Source organism: Chrysemys picta, chromosome 22 (genome assembly GCF_011386835.1).
Source record: "Chrysemys picta bellii isolate R12L10 chromosome 22, ASM1138683v2, whole genome shotgun sequence".
In the NCBI taxonomy this organism is placed as follows: domain Eukaryota; kingdom Metazoa; phylum Chordata; order Testudines; family Emydidae; genus Chrysemys; species Chrysemys picta.
The window spans coordinates 22,168,446-22,186,382 of record NC_088812.1 but is presented as its reverse complement, the minus strand read 5'-3'; the positions used below and the strand labels follow the sequence as shown (position 1 = coordinate 22,186,382).

At 51.4% G+C, this 17,937-nt stretch overlaps 1 long non-coding RNA gene across 1 annotated transcript; it reads left to right on the top strand.

Moving 5' to 3' along the window:
• The first annotated feature begins 14,456 nt into the window (after positions 1-14,456).
• On the top strand, positions 14,457-15,359 carry LOC135977141 (uncharacterized). The gene is made up of 3 exons (XR_010594497.1): positions 14,457-14,516; positions 14,629-14,698; positions 15,165-15,359. It is a non-coding gene; the product is annotated as an uncharacterized LOC135977141 (long non-coding RNA).
• The last annotated feature ends 2,578 nt before the right edge of the window (positions 15,360-17,937 follow it).

Sequence of the window (17,937 nt, the reverse complement as noted above, 5' to 3'; positions counted from 1 at the left end):
GGGCCCGGCCGACCCGGCTCCCCGCCGGCCCGGCAGACGCGGCTCCCCGCTGGCCGGGGTCCCCGCGGGCCCGACCGACCCGGCTCCCCGCCGGCCGGGGTCCCCGCGGGCCCGGCCGACCCGGCTCCCCGCCGGCCGGGGTCCCCGCCGGCCCGGCCGACCCGGCTCCCCGCCGGCCCGGCAGACGCGGCTCCCCGCCGGCCGGGGTCCCCGCGGGCCCGGCCGACCCGGCTCCCCGCCGGCCGGGGTCCCCGCGGGCCCGGCCGACCCGGCTCCCCGCCGGCCGGGGTCTCCGCGGGCCCGGCCGACCCGGCTCCCCGCCGGCCCGGCGGACGCGGCTCCCCGCCGGCCGGGGTCCCCGCCGGCCCGACCGACCCGGCTCCCCGCCGGCCCGGCAGACGCGGCTCCCCGCCGGCCCGACCGACCCGGCTCCCCGCCGGCCGGGGTCCCCGCCGGCCCGGCCGACCCGGCTCCCCGCCGGCCCGGCTCCCCGCCGGCCGGGGTCCCCGCCGGCCCGCCTGGCCCGGCTCCCCGCCGGCCCGGCTGACCTCCCGATTTTCCGGACATGCCCGGCTTTTGGGGATTTCCCCCCGGACGGGGATTTGAGCCCCCAAAAGCCGGACATGTCCGGGAAAATCCGGACGTATGGTAACCCTACCCTGCTGGCAGCAAGTCACAGTGAGAGGCCTTAACCCCCGGCCTGGCGGCTCTGGAGAGGTGAAGAATCCTGCGCCCAAGCAGCCTCTCCCCCTGGCACAGCCCTGCTCTGCCCTCAGACTTGGCTGCTGGAGCAGCGTTCCCTGCCTTGCTGGGTGGAGCACCTGGCTCGGGGTGGATCCAAGGCCTGTGGGAACAGCCGGGTCCATCCTCTGATGCCAGAGGAACCAGCCCAGCGTTCAGATGGGTCACTGGGCTGGCGCTGTGACCCCCTCTCCCCGGCTGCCAGGGAGCCAGGAGCCGAGAGCAAGCTTTGCAAGGCCATCGTGTGGCGGCAGCACCTGGTGCTCTGGGCTCAGCTGGGCGCTGCGCTCTCCTTGTCTACAGTGGCACATCTGGCCCCTCCCACGTTACGCAGCTCCGTGGACTCGGGTCTCCCCCACACAAGCCATGCGGCTGCTGGCGTGGAGCATGTTCCCTCTTGGACCATCAGCCAAGTGAGGGGAGCCAAGCCGTGCCTGTGCCCGTCCCCGTCCCTCTGCCTCAGCTCTGCTCTGGGGTGGGGGCAGGACTCTCTGGGGGAGGTGTCGCCCCCTGTGTGATGGGGGAGGTCAGACGAGATGCGCTGAATGGCCCCGTTGGCCTTGAGTGGTGGGTGTGGCTGGTCCCCAGGCTGGCACTGCCCAGCCTGGCCTGGTGCTGATACCAGCTGTGTCATGGAGGAGATGCAGCCGCTGCGACTCTTCCCCCAGCCCAGCCATGCCTCACGCACCAGCCCTGTCAGACACAGCAAGCGCGTCATCAGCGTCTCCTCCATTGACCACCACAAGGAGAGCTCTGGAGGCAGCCAGATGCCAGCGCCAAGGATCTGGGTAAGGGTTGCCCTGGCTCAGGGAGGGGAACGCAGCAGCTGTGCTCCCCCTCAGAGCAACTGAGCTGGGCATGGACCGGACAGGGGTGAAAGAAGTCAAGGGTGCAGAAGGGCTCAGTACGGGGTGCTGTGCTGCAGGGAGCGGGGTGGAGGCCTGGGCACTCCCCTTGCACGGAACTGGTCCACACCTTCCATATGCCACGACAGCTGTGGAGTGGCTCTCATCACCAATCCTGCCCCTGGAGGTGGCCTGGCTGTAGGGTCCGACCCAGGGCAGGGGAGGCTCTGGACCCCGTGTGCTCGCTGTGCCAGTGTAACGGGATGTGTGTGTCACCCTCACAGCTGATCAGCTCAAGCTGGGGTCCCTGGAGCCCTCTGCAGTGCCACTGCTGAGCCGCTGCATCTCCATGCCAGTGGATAGCTCAGGTACGTGGAACTCTCCCAGGATGGGACTGTCACGGAGTATTGGGGGACTCAGGGCCCTGCACCCCCGGCTTCCTGCGATTCACCATGACTCTCAGCCAGCCAGTAAAGCAGAAGGTTTATTTGGATGACAGGAATACAGTCCAAGACAGGTCTTGCAGGCACAGACAACAGGGCCCCCCCTCAGTTAGGTCCATCTTGGGGTCCCAGGGCATCCCAGCCCCCCTTGGGAGGTCAGAGCAATCTCTGCCTCCCCACCATCTCACCACCCAGCTTCCAAGACTCTGCCTTCAGCGACCCCTCCCACAGCCTTTGTTCAGTTTCCCGGGCCACGGTGTCACCTGGGCTCTCATGTTACACGCCCAGGTATTCGCCTTCGGGCAGACTATCCTAGCCCCACTCCCCTGTCAGCATTCACAGACCACAGTAAGAACAGTCCCAGTTCGTCACAGGGACCAGGTTAATTGATAAGGGGGGTTGCACTGATAGGCTTTGCTGTGTGAAAGGGGTCACCAGTATGACCCTCAGGGCTAACCCAAGCGAAGCAGGAAGCAGGTGCTCTGAGCTGGTGCTGCTGTTGTCTCTTGGCAGCTGGGGCCTGATCCCCACTGCCCTGCAGCAGCCCCAGTGTGGAGTGGGCAGGACATGCTGCCTGCTGGGGTGGGGGCACCTCACCCACTCTGCACCGGTGCTGATGGCTGCATGAGCAGCAGGGTCATGGGGCTGCCAAGCTGCCTGGAGAGGCTCACGAACGTGTGTGCCAACGTCAGGGCAGACTGTACAAACCAGGGCACAAACCCCAAACAGGCTCTGTGCTCTGTAAAGATTTCACCAAGTAACAAGCGTGAACTCCTAAAGCACCATAACAGCCTTACCATGGAGTCACCGACAGTCCTTGGCTACACCTGGGTCTAGCTTGCCACCCAGGCAAGCCGGCCTTTGTGACAGATGGGCCCTTACACCAAGAATCACAGCAGTATTCAGGTTACTCCCTCACCCAACGGACTAGTCACTTACCCCCAGTCAATTGTACCTCAGATCTCAAACCACAGACAATGCTTGTAGCCATCCTGTGATACTAACTAAAGATTTATTAAGTAGGGAAAAGAAGTGAGAGTTATTCACTAGGTGAAAGCAGGTAACAGACGCACACAAGTGAGGTAGTCAGATTCCAAAAGGCAGGAGAAGCTGCTGTAATGTGCAAGTTCTAGACCAGGGTTCTCAAACTGGGGGCCGTGAACCCTCAAGGGGTTGCAAGCTTATTACCTGGGGGGTTGGAAGCTGTCAGCCTCCACCACAAGCCCCGTGTCACCTCCATCATTTATAATAGTTTGAAATATAAGAAATGTTTTGAATTGATAAGGGGGGTGCACTGATAGGCTTGCTGTGTGAACGGGGTCACCAATACAAACGTTTGAGAACTGCTGCTCTATGCGACCTTCAGGGCTAACCCAAGCTAAGTTGCTTGGGGATCCCTTGCTTATGCTTAGAAATCTTGCCTTCCCTGAATGCCAACCCATGCAGTGATACAGATCTTTCCGGTCAGGCCTTATTTCCTTCCCCCAGAGCTCACACAGATGGAACGAGTGTCGGTCGGTGCTTGGCTCCCCTTCATGGGTGTGTCTGGGGGCGGGGTGTGTGTGGGATCAAGGAAGTTGAGTTAAACAATAAGAGGTTTACAATGCAAACGCTTGATGTAACTACACCATGGGCTCCAGTGATGTGATAAGTGAGATCAGCATCCTACAAGCATTTCAGCATTTCTGAACACCAAACACATTCGCATCAACTTCACATCTATTCTAACAGTGCGAACACACTGGTGAGCCAGCCTGGTTCCCGGCTCTGCGTTTGTCAGGGCTCAGTGAGGCCTGGGGGCCTTGGCATGAGCTGGCACCTGGTCTGCCAGTGTCACAGGGCCTTGCTGCTTCCTCAGCCTCTCACGCTGAGTCCCTCCTTGCGGAGGTCAATGGCACTGTGGCCATAGGTGCTGACTTCTGCTGGCGCCGGTGGGTGCTGCCACTCTCTGCGCCCGGCCCCGCCCTGACTCCACCCCTGCCCTGCCCCCATTCGAACCCCTTCCCCAAAGTCCCCGCCCTAACTCTGCCCCCTCCCTGCCCCTATTCCAACCCCTTCCCCAAATCCCCTGCCAACCCCCGCCTCCTCCCCTGAGCGCGCCGCATTCCCGCTCCTTCCCCTCCCTCCTGGAGCTTGTTACGCCGCGAAACAGCTATTGTGTGGTGGCAAGTGCTGGGAAGTAGGTGGAGGAGCAGGGCGCACTTAGGGGAGGAGGCAGAGGTGGAGGTCAGATGGGGCGGGGAGGGAAGCTTGGCAGCGCCCTCGCCAGAGGTTCCCTGTGCGCTCCCCCCCGGGGCTACATGCCTACTGGGCAGGTGGGATGGCAGCCCCCTCCTGTTTGTTCCCCCCCCCCGGGTGCTGGGCCTCAGGCCTAGGAAACATTAAACCCCTGCACAGCTGGAATGGGGAGGGGTTGGTTTCCATGGAGCTGGGGGAATTTATGCTGGGCTGTGGCTCTGCCAAGGTTAATGGGGTGCTCCAGAGAGTTCAGGCTCAGCTGGAGCTGTAGGCTGTCCCCAGGTCTCCTGGCCGCCTATCTGTGGGTGCGCACCTTGGGGGCAGGCCTGCCCCTCACCCTGGTGCTGGGGCTGACATTCCTCTCTATCCTCCGCCCCCACCCCCCAACAGGACGTCAGCCTTCACTTCGTGCTGTGGGGCTGCCTACACGTCTACCAGCGCATGATTGACAAGGCGGAGGATATGTGCCTCTTTCTGCCGCAGCCTGGAGAGATGGTGGGCCAGCTGGCTGTGCTGACCGGGGAGCCGCTCATCTTCACCATCAAGGCCAAGCGTGACTGCACCTTCCTCAAGATCTCCACGTCGGACTTCTACGAGTTGGTGTCCCCCTTCCCCTCCTCATCCTGTGGGCAGGCTCTGCCCACCTCCCACCCCACTTCCATCTAGGCTGGTGGCCTGGGTCAGATTGGGGCCAGTGCTCCCTAGAGGGGAAAGGCACCGTGTCCCATTCCCCACCCCCATAAACCAGCCAGTCCCCTGCCCTGGGCTGGATTGGAGCTGCCTCCCCCTAGAGGGGAAAGGCCCCATGTCCCAGACCTCCAATTGTGCACCTGTGCATGGGCCTGGATTCTCCTGCCCTGGGCTGTGATCTGTCCTGGTGACATGTCTTCTTGGCTGGCTCTGTTCCAGAGGAGGTGGGTGACTCAGGGAGGGGGCGGCTGCAGTCAGCAGCGCACTGGCAGCAACGGGGCCACCTGTGCACTGACGAGCTGCCCACTCTCTCCCCAGGATCATGCGGGAACAGCCCAGTGTGGTGCTGAGTGTTGCCCATACTGTGGCCGCCCGCATGTCCCCATTCGTGCGCCAGATGGACTTTGCCATCGACTGGATGGCAGTGGAGGCCGGACGGTCCTTGTACAGGAGAGTGAGGCCTGTGCTGGGGGGTGCTTGGAGACCCTGGCTGGGGAACCCCAGCTTCTCTGCCTAGCCCAGGGCACAGCTGGGACCAACTCTCCCTGCTGTGTTTAACCCCTTCCACGCCAGGGTAATGGGCACCCCTGTTACTCTCAGCCTCGTCCATGCCCCTCCTGCAGCAAAAATGACTCAGGCATCCCAGCGCTCTGGGCAGGCGCTGTCCAGGCCAGCAGCCGTGCTGTTTCCAGAGGGGCCAGGCGAGACCTGACCAGCTGCCTGTGACCCCTCCATGGGACTCAGGTTTTCACCTGGGCTGACCTGACTTCAACCCCTTCCTGGCTGCAGGTGTTGGATTGAGAGCAGCCCGGGTGCTCTGGGGATGGGGGTGTCCCAGCCCAGGGCAGGTGCCAGCTGGGGTTGTCAGACTCGCCGCTCATTGCATGTGCTCTCCCAGCCGAGGTGGTAGGGGGCGTTCTCCCTGGGGCAGACACCAGCTCAGCATTCAGAGTCACCGCTCACTGCATGCACTCTCCCAGCCAATGTGGTAGGGGATGCTCTAGTTCTAGGGCTGGAGGAACCCAGCCCTGGGGAACCTAGGTCCTGCAGGGTAGCTCCATTGGGAGGGGACTTGCAGAAGGAAGTAGAGCTCCATGTGAACACACAAGTGACACAAGCAGCACATTGATAGAATTACAGACCCCCGCCCCTCCCAGAAGAGTAACCCTAATCAATGAGCCTACCCAAAAGTAACGGGCATATCTGGTAACAGCATGCAAAAAGCCTGTCTCCTTACGCAGGAAAGTTGGATCCCATGTTGGTTAATGCTGCTGGGAGATTGCTTTAGGTGAAAAAACGCTGTAATAATTGATTTTAGCCCGTTAATGTTAAATTTAGATTTTCATTTTATATGTAACCAGTTCTGTTTCCATTATCCTGACTCAGTACCTCTTAAATCTTAATCTTTGATAATAAATTTAGGATTGTTCCACTATACATATATCTCATTGCTGCGAGGTTATAAAAGGTCTGATCCTGAGCTGTACCACTAAGCTGTTTGGATTCTGTTCCCTGGTAATTTCTGTGAGTGTCCTGTGACAGTAACCCGATGCTACTGGGGGACACTTTCAGAGGGGCTTGGGGGCTGTGGTGCAACTACTGTTACCGTGCAAGGCAGAGCAAGGGCTGGCAGAGCCCTGTGGAGATTGGTAGGATGGCTAACAGACCGGTAATGTTATGCTTGGCTGGATATCAGCTCCCTGAGAAAATCTTCCTCTCGCCAGATGGGTAAGAAGGTGACTCAGAGCCTGGGCACCCCAAGAAAGCTGCACACATACCCCTGTAACCTGCTTTCCCTCCTCCAGGGGCCTCTTTATCTTAGCCAAACCTCAAATATGTTCAAACCGTGTTCAAATATGTTAAGGACTGTTACAAAGAGGACCCTGATCTACTGTTCTCCATGTGCACTAGAAGTAGGAGAAGTAGGAATCAACTTAATCTGCAGAAAGGGAGATTTAGGTTAGATATTAGGAAAAACTTTCTCACTATAAAGATAGATAAGCTCTGGAATAGGCCTCAAAGGGAGGTTGTGAAATCCCCATCATTGGAGGTTTTTAAGAACCCATTAGACAAAGAGCTGTCAGGGACGGTTTAAGTATAGTGCCAGACGGCATCTTTCTAGGACCCTTCCAGCCCTACATTTCTAGGATTCTCTGAACTGTGGAGTTTAACTGGTGAGCCCCACAGCGAACTGACCCTGCAGCGTTCACCCAGCTCTAGTCCAATGTGAATTATTAACAAAATGAGCTGGTCCCTGATATGGAGAAGTCACAAGACCAGTGAGCACAGCGGGACATACCCTATCAGAGATACCCAATGACAGTCGTTCCCTTGTAGTGCAGTGGGGGAAGCCAGGGAATCCAGTGGTTCCTCTCAGATAAAGTTTTGCAGTACACAAACAGGGACTTGGAAAAGCAGAGATGCCTTCCCTTGCCCACTATTCCAGGCACCTATCCTAAGTCTGTAAGTAAACAGACACGGTTCACAGATAGCCTTCTGACCCAGAAATAGACCAGACAGGAGGGAGGATAACTCACCAGAACACAGTCCATTCCACTTACAACCCAGAATTCATCAGCAACACTGAATTCCCAGAAAAACAAAGATGAGAATATGATTAAGAACCAGACCCCAGATCACTAACTACAGGGATTAGATCTAGCTTTGTGGGTGTCACAGACTCACAGATCGTGCCCACTCGTGGCCCTGTGCGGTCCGTGCGGGTTAGGGGGGGGGCACCCCTTTCAGTGAGACAGCCCTTCTCGGGGGTCCACTCTCTCTCAGGGTTAGGCCCCTCCACCTCCTGGAGCCGCACCTCTCTGAGCCTTAGCACGTCTGTCTCTCGCCGTGGGCCCCCTCAGGGAGTCCACTCGCTCTGGACCCCCTGGGGCCTCCCTCCCCCTGAAGGGGATGATGCAACCCTGTTCTCTAGACCATAGTGACTCTCAGCCAGCGTAAAACAGGAGGGTTTATTGAGCATTGAACACAGCACAGGAAACACTCAGGGCCTCAGGCCTGACCTCCCTCAGCCCAGTACATCCCAGTCTCCTTGCATCCAGGTGGGCTCTGCCTGCCCCTCCTCTCCAGCCCCGAGCCCCCCTGCTTCCCAGCTGCATCTGAGATCACCGGCCCCAAGCCCCCCTCTGTCCATTGTCTTCTCTCCAGGTAAACAGGGTCGTCTGGGCCTCCTTTCCTCTCTGCCCTCCTCTGGCTGGAACCGGCTGGTTGGGTCATGGGGTCCTCTCTTCACGGCCCATTGTCCTCCCACTGGCTAGAACCGGCTGTGACTCCTCATCTGGGTCTCTGGGTCATCAGGTCAGCGGTCGCTGGGGTGTCCATCCTCCAGGCCATCGGCTGGGGTCCCAAGTTCCCTCTCCGGTCCTCTGTAACAACAAACTCCCTCTCCCCTCACCTCGTTAAACCAGTAACACCCAGGGGCACTGAGTCCCACTCCCTCTGCATGCAAACCATTGGAAAACCACGAAAATATAAGAAAATCCCCCATTTCGTCACAGTGGGGATCCTGGAAGAGTGGTTAGAAACCCCAGAGAGGCACTGAACTGAGGTCTTCTTCCATCTCTGCAGAGAAAGGGTAAGGGAGGAAGCCCCCACATCATGGTTACAGTGGACATGCAGGAAGCCCCAATTTCTCTGAAAGAAGAAATCAGGCCTCTGAGCAATTGAAACAGATTCTTCAAACAGTTTAATAGGAAATGTGTGCACAGTAAATCCAAAATCCGGAGCTGGGTTATTTACATATGACGTTGTTTGTGAGATACTTGGCCAGCACCTGAAAAAGAAATGTGAAGAGTCATGAGTATTTGTCCAGTGCTCCTTAATACACATAAACAGAGTGGTGAATACTAGGGAATAACAATCTGATAACATGGACCGGGAATAAGCTGCTGGATACGGTATAGAAAGCAAACACCAACACAGGAAACACTACAAGATTAGGGAAACCCATATTACTTAATATAGTCGCTCTTGAATGAGCGGAATGGGTCAATTCAGCAGGGGTCTCTATTGATTTCCTTCCAATATTCAACTCTTACAGGAACATTATCTCCCCATTGAGAGCTATAAGCAATAACATCCCAGACTCCCTCTGCCTTTCGCCCTCCTCTGCTAACTGCTGCCTGGTGAATCCCCACAGGCCCTGAACCCGGGGGACAGTAAACTGGAGAACGAGGTGGTGATGGAGACTAGAAGCCTGACCATTCAGTGACCTTTTTCTATGAGGTGGAGGATCATAGTAGCTAACTTTGGAGGATGAGTTCTATCTGCTGAGCGCCTTCTCTGAAGGGCAGAGCATCCTTATCTCCCAATAACATCAGTGGGAGTTTGAGAACACTCAGCAACTCATAGGATTGGGCAATACAAATATAAAGGCCTTGGGTGGCTAAAGTTAAGCACTAAAATCTGCAGTTAGATGCCTAAATACTCATTATAGCCACCTGCAGAGGTGCTGATTAAATCTCTATCAGCATTGTGGTGTTTAAAATAGATATTTGAAAAACAAGGGGAATGATGTTTAAAGGCATATTTGTCCTTCGGTTGACATCAGACAACTTTATGCCAGGTGACTGGATTTTCCAAACCTGGATACCTAAACTTTGACTCCTAACAATCACATGTAGGTGCAGAAATAGGGGTGGGGTCAGTTGTAAAATCACCTTTTTGCTGCCCTATGTTGCAGTGGAGCAGGACAAAGTAGCCATAAAGCTGCCCTAAGAGGTAGCTAGGAATTCCCCAGCATGTGCAAATCCCTAACACACAGAACTAGCATATATAGTGTACTGCCAGTGTAGCTGGCTGAATGTCACCAACTCCTAGCTTCCCACCCAAGTATATGGGGTGTGAGCTGGAAACAGAAGATGGCACACACAGTGTGCGTTGAGCTACAGCAATCTCCAGTGCAGCAATGGCTGTTTCAAGACAGCATAATTTAGAACAACCCAGAGTCTAGCTCTCACTTACTCTCACTCATGCTCGTCACCCCAATCGGGGTATGGGCCGCCAACCACAGATCTCCAGAGTCCTCTGTCCTGGGCCATTTGCTCTAGCTGGTTCCAGGTATAGCCCATTTTTATGCTATCAGCCTGAAGGTCGCGTCGCCAGGTGTTTCTTGGATGGCCTCTTTTCCGCTCGCCTTGGGGGTTCCACCGCAATGCCTGTCTAGTGATGTTGGTTGGCTGCTTGCGTAGTGTGTCTCCTATCCAGTCCCACCTTCTCCTTCTAATTTCTTCATCTGCTGGAAGTTGACAGGTGCTCTCCAAGAGGTAGATGTTGCTGATGGTGTCTGGCCAGCGGATCTGGAGAATCCTTCTAAGGCAACTATTTATGAAGGTCTGGATCTTCCTGGTGGTTGTTTTAGTTGTCCTCCAGGTTTCAGCTTCATACAATAAAACTGATTTCACGTTGGAGTTGAACAGTCTAATCTTTGTTGCCAAAAAGACAGCTCTCTGGAGCTCCAGACGTTCTTGAGCTGTAAGAAAGCTGCTCTTGCCTTACCGATCCTTGCTTTGATGTCTGCGTCCGTGCCACCCTGTTGGTCGATGATGCTGCCTAGGTAGGTGGAGGACTGCACTTCTTCCAGAGGGCTTCCATTCAGTGTGACTGGGTCATTACTGATGGAGTTAATCTTGAGGATCTTGGTCTTGTCCTTGTGGATGTTGAGGCCAACCTGTGATGACATGGCTGCCACTACGTTGGTCTTCTCTTGCATCTGCTGTTTGCTATGCGAAAGGAGTGCAAGGTCGTCGGCAAAGTCCAGGTCATCAAGCTGAGTCCACATCGTCCACTGGATTCCATTCCTGCGCTCATAAGTGGATGTCTTCATAATCCAATCAATGACAAGGAGAAAGAGAAATGGTGACAATAAGCATCCTTGTCTAACTCCGGTTTGCACCTGGAAGCTGTTCATAAGCTGCCCTCCATGGATCACTCTACAGTGTATGCCGTCATATAAGTTCTTAATCAAGTTGACCACCTTTGCTGGGATGCCATAGTGCCGAAGGAGCTTCCAGAGAGTCTCTCGATCCACGCTATCGAATGCTTTCTCATAGTCAACAAAGTTGATGTACAACAAGGAGTTCCACTCCATAGACTGCTCGACTATGATGCGGAGTCTAGAGCTCAGGTGTATTTCAGGATCTGGGCCGGTACTTGGCTGTTACTACAGTAATGACCCCTGAGCAAACAGTATAATAAACATGCTTATCACTGAGCTTGTCCAGAAGCTACAAGTCCATCAGAATGACTAGATGTCCTGATGTGTAATAAAAACGCTTTGAGTGATAAAAATCAACCCAGGCTACTTTACAGGGCCTCATCCTTCTTTCACTTACAGCATCTCAGCAGTAGTACAACGGCTAATACTGCCCAGTATTATAGTTGCCTCTCTCTTCTTCCAATTTTGAGTGAGTAGTATAAGGGCCCTACTGTCAATCAAACATTAACCCCACACCTTGACCCAATAAGCCCTGCCCTCCGGTCACTGGAAGTCCCACCCCATGGGGGGGGTATTACTTCTGGGGTCAAGGCGGACACATGACTAGAAGCAAGGTGTGTCATGTGACCCCTCTAAGAACTCCTCCCTCTGTTCTCTACCAATCAGGAGGGGTTTCAGCCACTGGAGACCACCCCAAAAGGAGATTTGACAATTGGGGGGAATTCTGGGGTGGGGTGACCAGTCCGGAAGTGGTTCATGTGACCCTTCTAAGAACTCCTCCCAACACTCTCTACCAATCGCGATGGGTTTCGGCTGCAGAGGATTGTCCCAAAAGGAGATCTGACCAAAATAGGGCAGGTTCTGGGATGGGGTGAACCACCCAGAAGAGGGTCGTGTGACCCATCTAAGAACTCCTTCCAATGCCCTCTGCCAATCAGAATGCAGCACCATCACCCTATAAGTCCCGGCGCTGGGCAGAGGAGGCCATCTCTTACCAAGAAGACATGTTTTAGAAATTATGGCAAGACTGAGAGGAAACATGGGAGTCCTTTACCACCCCCGTGAGAACTTTGGACTTTGTTTTAACTCTGAGGACCTTTGGACTTGTGTGGAGAAAGCGCTACAGCAGCGACAATTCCGAAGAGGATGAGGGAGCAGCCGAGGGGATTCCTTTGGCCCAGCCATTGATGAATATGCCAGAAGCCGAACCCGAAGCCCAACCGCTCATGAGACACCCCGCTGAGCATGGTGGCCTCTCGTCGTCCATCACCCTGAAGGAGGAAGGTGATCATGGCTTTGGGGAATCACCGGTGGACAAGGTGAATGGAAAAGATGTCACTCAGGTAAATGAATGATTAAGAAGTTACGGTCGATGATGGGGTGTAATGGGGTTAGGAACCTGGGGTTGTGTAAATCTAAAAACAAGCAGTGGGAACTTACACTTGTTTCTTGTCTGAAAATCTCTCGACAGCTCGACGATGCCTTTCTAGAGGACCGGAGGCCCTGGTCAGCATTGCATCAAGCAGCGAAGATGAACCCCGAGGATGATGGCTATGAGGAGTTTAGGAGGAGGCTTGGGATAGAACTCACTGAGCCAGTGCCACGTCGTGAGCGTGAAAAAGTTATGCGGACTATTGTACGCGTTGCTGTTTATGCCATTCTTAATCACTGTCTTAGGGAAAAGCTTTTTGAAGCTTGTGAGGGCCGTGTCATAGATGCGCCAGCCCAACGGCACCATGACTGTGTGACTTGGACTTCAATGAATGTAAACTGCAAGCTCCGGGGCCTGTGTGCTGAGCTGTGTTTGGAAAGCTTATTGAACACTATTATTGCCATAGGTTATGCTATGCAATGTCTGTGCCTAACCCAAGAACAGTTAGCACAAGGGGTGACTTTGATAAATGCTGTGCAGTTCAGTGGAGACCCTGGCCACATTTTAAAGAAAATGCCCAAACTGGAAGATGCCTGCTTGCAGCGTTATATTGACCGTCTGGTCCGCACTAAAAGTGACAGAGTCCTGCTTAAGAAAAAGACTATTTGTAAGAAATCTAAAAGGATTAAGTTAGAGAATGGTGAGGGGACAAACAGGCAATATCAAACTTGGTAGCTGTAAATTTAAAAAAAATCTATTGAAAAGGGCTTTGTGACTATCTGTGTTTCTGTTAGAAGGTCTCTGGCCCTTAAGTGAGCTAAAAGTTTTGATGGAACATCTTGGTTTGTTTTCAAGGAGCGGTATGTCTTTTCAATTTAAAAAAAATGGTTTGTGAGAACCTAGCTCTTGTGTCTTTGTGTAAAAGAGACCCATTTACAGCAAAAAGCTGAAATGTATGTTGTGGGAAGGGAAAAAATCCTAAAAATGTGTTCCTGAAGTTCTTTTCCACAACGCACCACCAGATGTCAGGGCAGAGCTCATCCTGACTCTGCTTACACCAGTCAAACAAACAGAGATGGTTCAGACATGTGTTTGAGTACAATAGAGTTGACTCATCTTGTTGAACTGAATAGTTTTAATCACACCCCCACTGAATAGTGAAGGTAATTATGATTACATACCCACGTTGCCATAGGGATAAATTTGATTGGGGTGCACCCATAGTAAGGGAGGTGGCTAGGCCAGTTCTGATTAATATGAAATGAAATAAAACCTCAGGAATTCGCTATTGGACAGTTTAAATATAACCCCTGGAGTTGGTAGAGCACTATTAGTTAAAATGTCCCAGGAGTTGGCAGAACTCTATTGGGCAGATTAAATATGACCCCAGGAGTTGTTTGAATGCTATGGGTCACTCTTTCTAGCAATTCAATGCCATTAAATGTTTAAAATAATATATTTACCAAAAACAAAAAACAAAAAACCAACCCACACACAAGCATCTAACCCAAAACTGAAATGTTTCAAGGGTTCACAAACCTTCACCATGCTTTAGAACAAGCATTTGCTCTAAACACAATCAAACATTTAAAAGCTCTGGGTGTTTATTATGGTTGTGATACAACCATTTTATTTCAAACCCCCACCCCAAACTTTAAGCATGAAAGAAACATGTTTAAAAAAACAAGCCCCAAAGACATGTATTGATATCTGCAAAGGGTCCCCACTTGGGAATGGGGCAGTTCCACTAAGGATTGGGGATTTACTGTTTAATACTGTAAGAAGGCCCTACAGAAAAATGTATTTTAACTACAAGGAAAAAAATGTAGCCAAAAGCAGCTCAGTTGTGCAGACAGCTTAATTCCCCCACCCTAGATCACAAAAGGGAATGTTAGGGAGGGGCCTAAAGTCCTTAAGTATCTATTATTTCAGAGTTGTAGCAATCAAATCAACCTGTTAGCTACTATTTTGAAGTCTGTTTGAAAGAAAGGGTTAGGATGGTATAAAAACCTCAGGTATTTTGGAGACTGTCTTTTTCAACAGAAACTCTGTTGAACAGCTGCTGGACTGCAAGAGGAGGTATGCTCCCTGTTTTTAACTCTGAAAATATATATTATATAATATCAGTCGTTGGCCATGTTGTCTTAGTAAATAATGATGCCTATGTTTATTGCAGTGTGATCTGTTTAGCATGGAACCAGTAACTTTAAATTGCATTTCATCACCAGGCCAAGGTAAAAACCATTTTAACTGTAGTTTTGCTTAATAACGTCAGGTATTACACAGGTTGTATAGGGATTTGGGGGTAATACTAACAAACATTTTTGCTTGTTCTTTAATCCAAAGGCCCAAACACACATGGGCGGGGGGAAACAGAACAAGTATGTGCCTGCAACACTTTATCCTGTAGTAGAAGGTAACTTTCTGCAATTGGCTTTTAAATGCATGTGGATTTATTGAACAGTATTTTGTTGCAAACTGTGTTTTAAACTGTGTGTGTGTGTGCGTGTATAAAACATAGGTGGGTTTTTTTAAGTATATGGCTGCAAACTGATGGTAATGGTGTGTTTCAAACTAAGAGGGTGGTTTTTTTTTCCTGTGCAAAATGGTTTTAAACTGGATTTTAAAAGTTGATTTTAAAAGCAGTTTGGTTTTTATTTTGCAAAATGAGGTGTATTAGAAAAAAATGTGGGTTTGTTGTTTTTTGTTTTTAAGTGGTAGAAAGAAATTCAAAACTCCTGTTTGTTGTACAGCCTGAAATGGATTGTTTTGTTTTAAAGCTATGACTTTTTAAATAGAAAAACACCCAAATAAATATTTTATTCTTAAGTTTACAAGACAGTTTCATGTGATTTATAATAATAATATTGTCTGCTCCACAGTACAGTCAAAACATGAGAGACCCTTAGACCAGAGGGTAAACAAGCTTAAAAGAAAAGAGACAGCTGAAAAGAAAATGTCACCAGTATCAGTGACGGATGGATGGATGGATGAAGCCCAGTAAATATATTGTGTTTATTAGTTTGGTTAATTTATGAGGTTTTGTATTTTAAGTAAATGCAAAGGTGTGGGTGAGAAAGATGGTAAAGTTAAGTTTTGTAATATGTTCCTTCCCCCCCAGTCAGGCATGTGCAGCTCTCCTGACAATGTTATAGTCAGAGCTACAGGGACACCTCCACCAGAACTGCCAAAGAACCAGAAATCTGCTTTGAGACCTTTAACAAGGCAAAACAGCACAAGAGTGCAGATGAAGCATCAGGGCAGTCCAAACCTCATATGCGTCAAACCCAGGGACAAAACAAAAGACTCTGGTAAAAACCAACCATGCAAACACAACTCCAGTTCCTCAGTGACCACCACTACACCAAGCCCTGAGAAAACTGAGCGAAAACGCCCACATTCACAAACCTGCTCTAGGGGTTGTGCACGTTCACAAAACACACATTCACAAACCCGGAGCACGCGCTCTAGGGGTTGTGAATAAAAAACCCAAGGACTGACAAACCATTCCCTCAACACCATAAGCTCCTCACAGCTCCCCCATAGTCTAGTATTTGGGAAAAGTATGATGGTTCATTCAGAAAACTGATGGACGCAGTATCCTCGGGAGTTCTATAAGAACGGTATTCTAAAAACATTTGGGAAAAATATGACGCTTCGTTCAGAATACTGGTGAACGCTGTATCTTCAGGGGGCCTAAAAGGAAGGAGGGCTGGAAACCACACCAAAAATGCAAAAGCTTTGGCGGGTGACTTTTTGAAAAATACTTCAATTTTTCCAAAGGGTGGCTCTGAGCAGGCGTGACTAGTCATGGAAAGGGGCCTGGGTTAAAGGGGCACCCCAAGGCTACACATCAGCTCGGGTGTAAACAAAAGGGGGGACAGCGCTGGGTGGACAAACAAATGGCTGCCAAAAAGTTCCAGGCCAGGATCGCTGTAAAAATTTTAAAAAGGGCTAAAGAAGTAATGAGGGGGGAAAAAACAAAAAGAGATGCCCCCTACTGGATGCTCTCAAACTGGCTTCCCAGAAAATGGGGAGGTGGAATCAGACTCTCACGCAGAATCTGGTTTAGAAAATTCCCCAGAGGGCTCTCTAGATGGGTCCCCATCTACTCCCAATGACCCTCACGGAGGCACCTCAGAGTCTGACTCTCAAATAGCATCTGATGTAGAAAGATGCCACTGATGGTCCCATAGAGGAACCCCCAAGTAACCCTGAAAATGCAGAGGTGTATATGGAGAGAGTGAGATGTTGGCAACATGAATTACCTAGATTTGGGGGGGGGTGGGGTCGGTCGGTGTATTGTGCAGAATTTTGTTTTGTCAATCTTGAGCGAATAAATTCAGCTCAGCAGGTTGTTGAAGCCATACACAGGGGAATACAGTTAGTGCTCGATGACGTTAATGGTAGGGTAGGCCCTGATGATTATGTTCAGCTACGTTTAGAGAGCCGTAATTTAACTAATCCTTTGTTTTTGGTCTGACGAACTAGAGATGAGCTTTCTGCTGAGGATTTCTTAAATCAGTCCTCAAAGCTGCTATAGAGCAATAGAGAGTTGCGTGTTGATGGGACATTGCGCCTCATTGTGACCATTGTAGAAACCAGGGGTGGGGGCATTCGTAGAGTATCCTCAGTAGTCAAATCATCCATAAAAAGAGACAATGTTCAGTAGACCTGACTTACACGGGTACCAATCTGTGTTTTGCGGGTGGGCTCTTGGCCTTCATGTCCGACCGTAAACATAGGGATGTGGAATTGTTAGCCGGGGGCGAGAAAGTTGCATGAGAAACTGGGGTGGTCAGATCAAAAAAAATTATGCTCAGTGACGCAGCAATGTTTGAGCAGCATTTAGGAGTCAACATACAGGTGGTGCAGTATGCGGCGAAAGGTGGATGGGACTTTTTAAAAACGGGGGCCCAGTGTACCCCAAGACTTATTTCATCCTGTTGCATGAGCAGCATTACTATGGGTTTTTGGATGTGAAAAAGTTGTTCGGAGCGAAAAATTATTGTGAGTTTTGCCACACGGTGTACAGTCACGACCATTCTTGCAGGTATCGTTGCCGCCTCTGCCTGAGCGTAACATGTTCAGACAGCGTGGGCATGCAGCTGAGGTGTCCTAGCTGTAGACTATATTGTCAGTCCAAAGAGTGTTTAGACAGACACAGACTGTGCATCAAAAAAACTAGTCAAATGTCTGTCTAAAACTGTGTGTGATAAGTGTCAGTCTTACGTGGGCAAGCGGCACAGGTATAAAGGGAGGCGCTGTAAGCAGTGTCAGGCTTTGATCGCTGGTGATGTAGAAGTCATCTCTGTTTTATGGACAGCCTTAGAAAGCCTGAATCCTCAGAAAAGTATATTTTTTATGATTTTGAATAGATGGAGGAGAATAGGTTGAATAGATGGAGGAGACTGGGTTTCGCTATGTCCCTAAAGCCGGAAAAGTCCTGGGAATTTAAGGACGATGAGTGTCTTTCTATGGTTGTTAAGACCTTTATTGGCAAAGAGTTCCAGGACTACACATTCCTAGCACACAATTCCAAAGGTTACGATGCGTACTTCATCGTTAGACAGTTACTGAAGGAAAAGATGTGCCTAGAACTGATCACTCAGGGTAGTAAACTAATGTGTGTGGAAATTAAGGCCCTGGGCATTC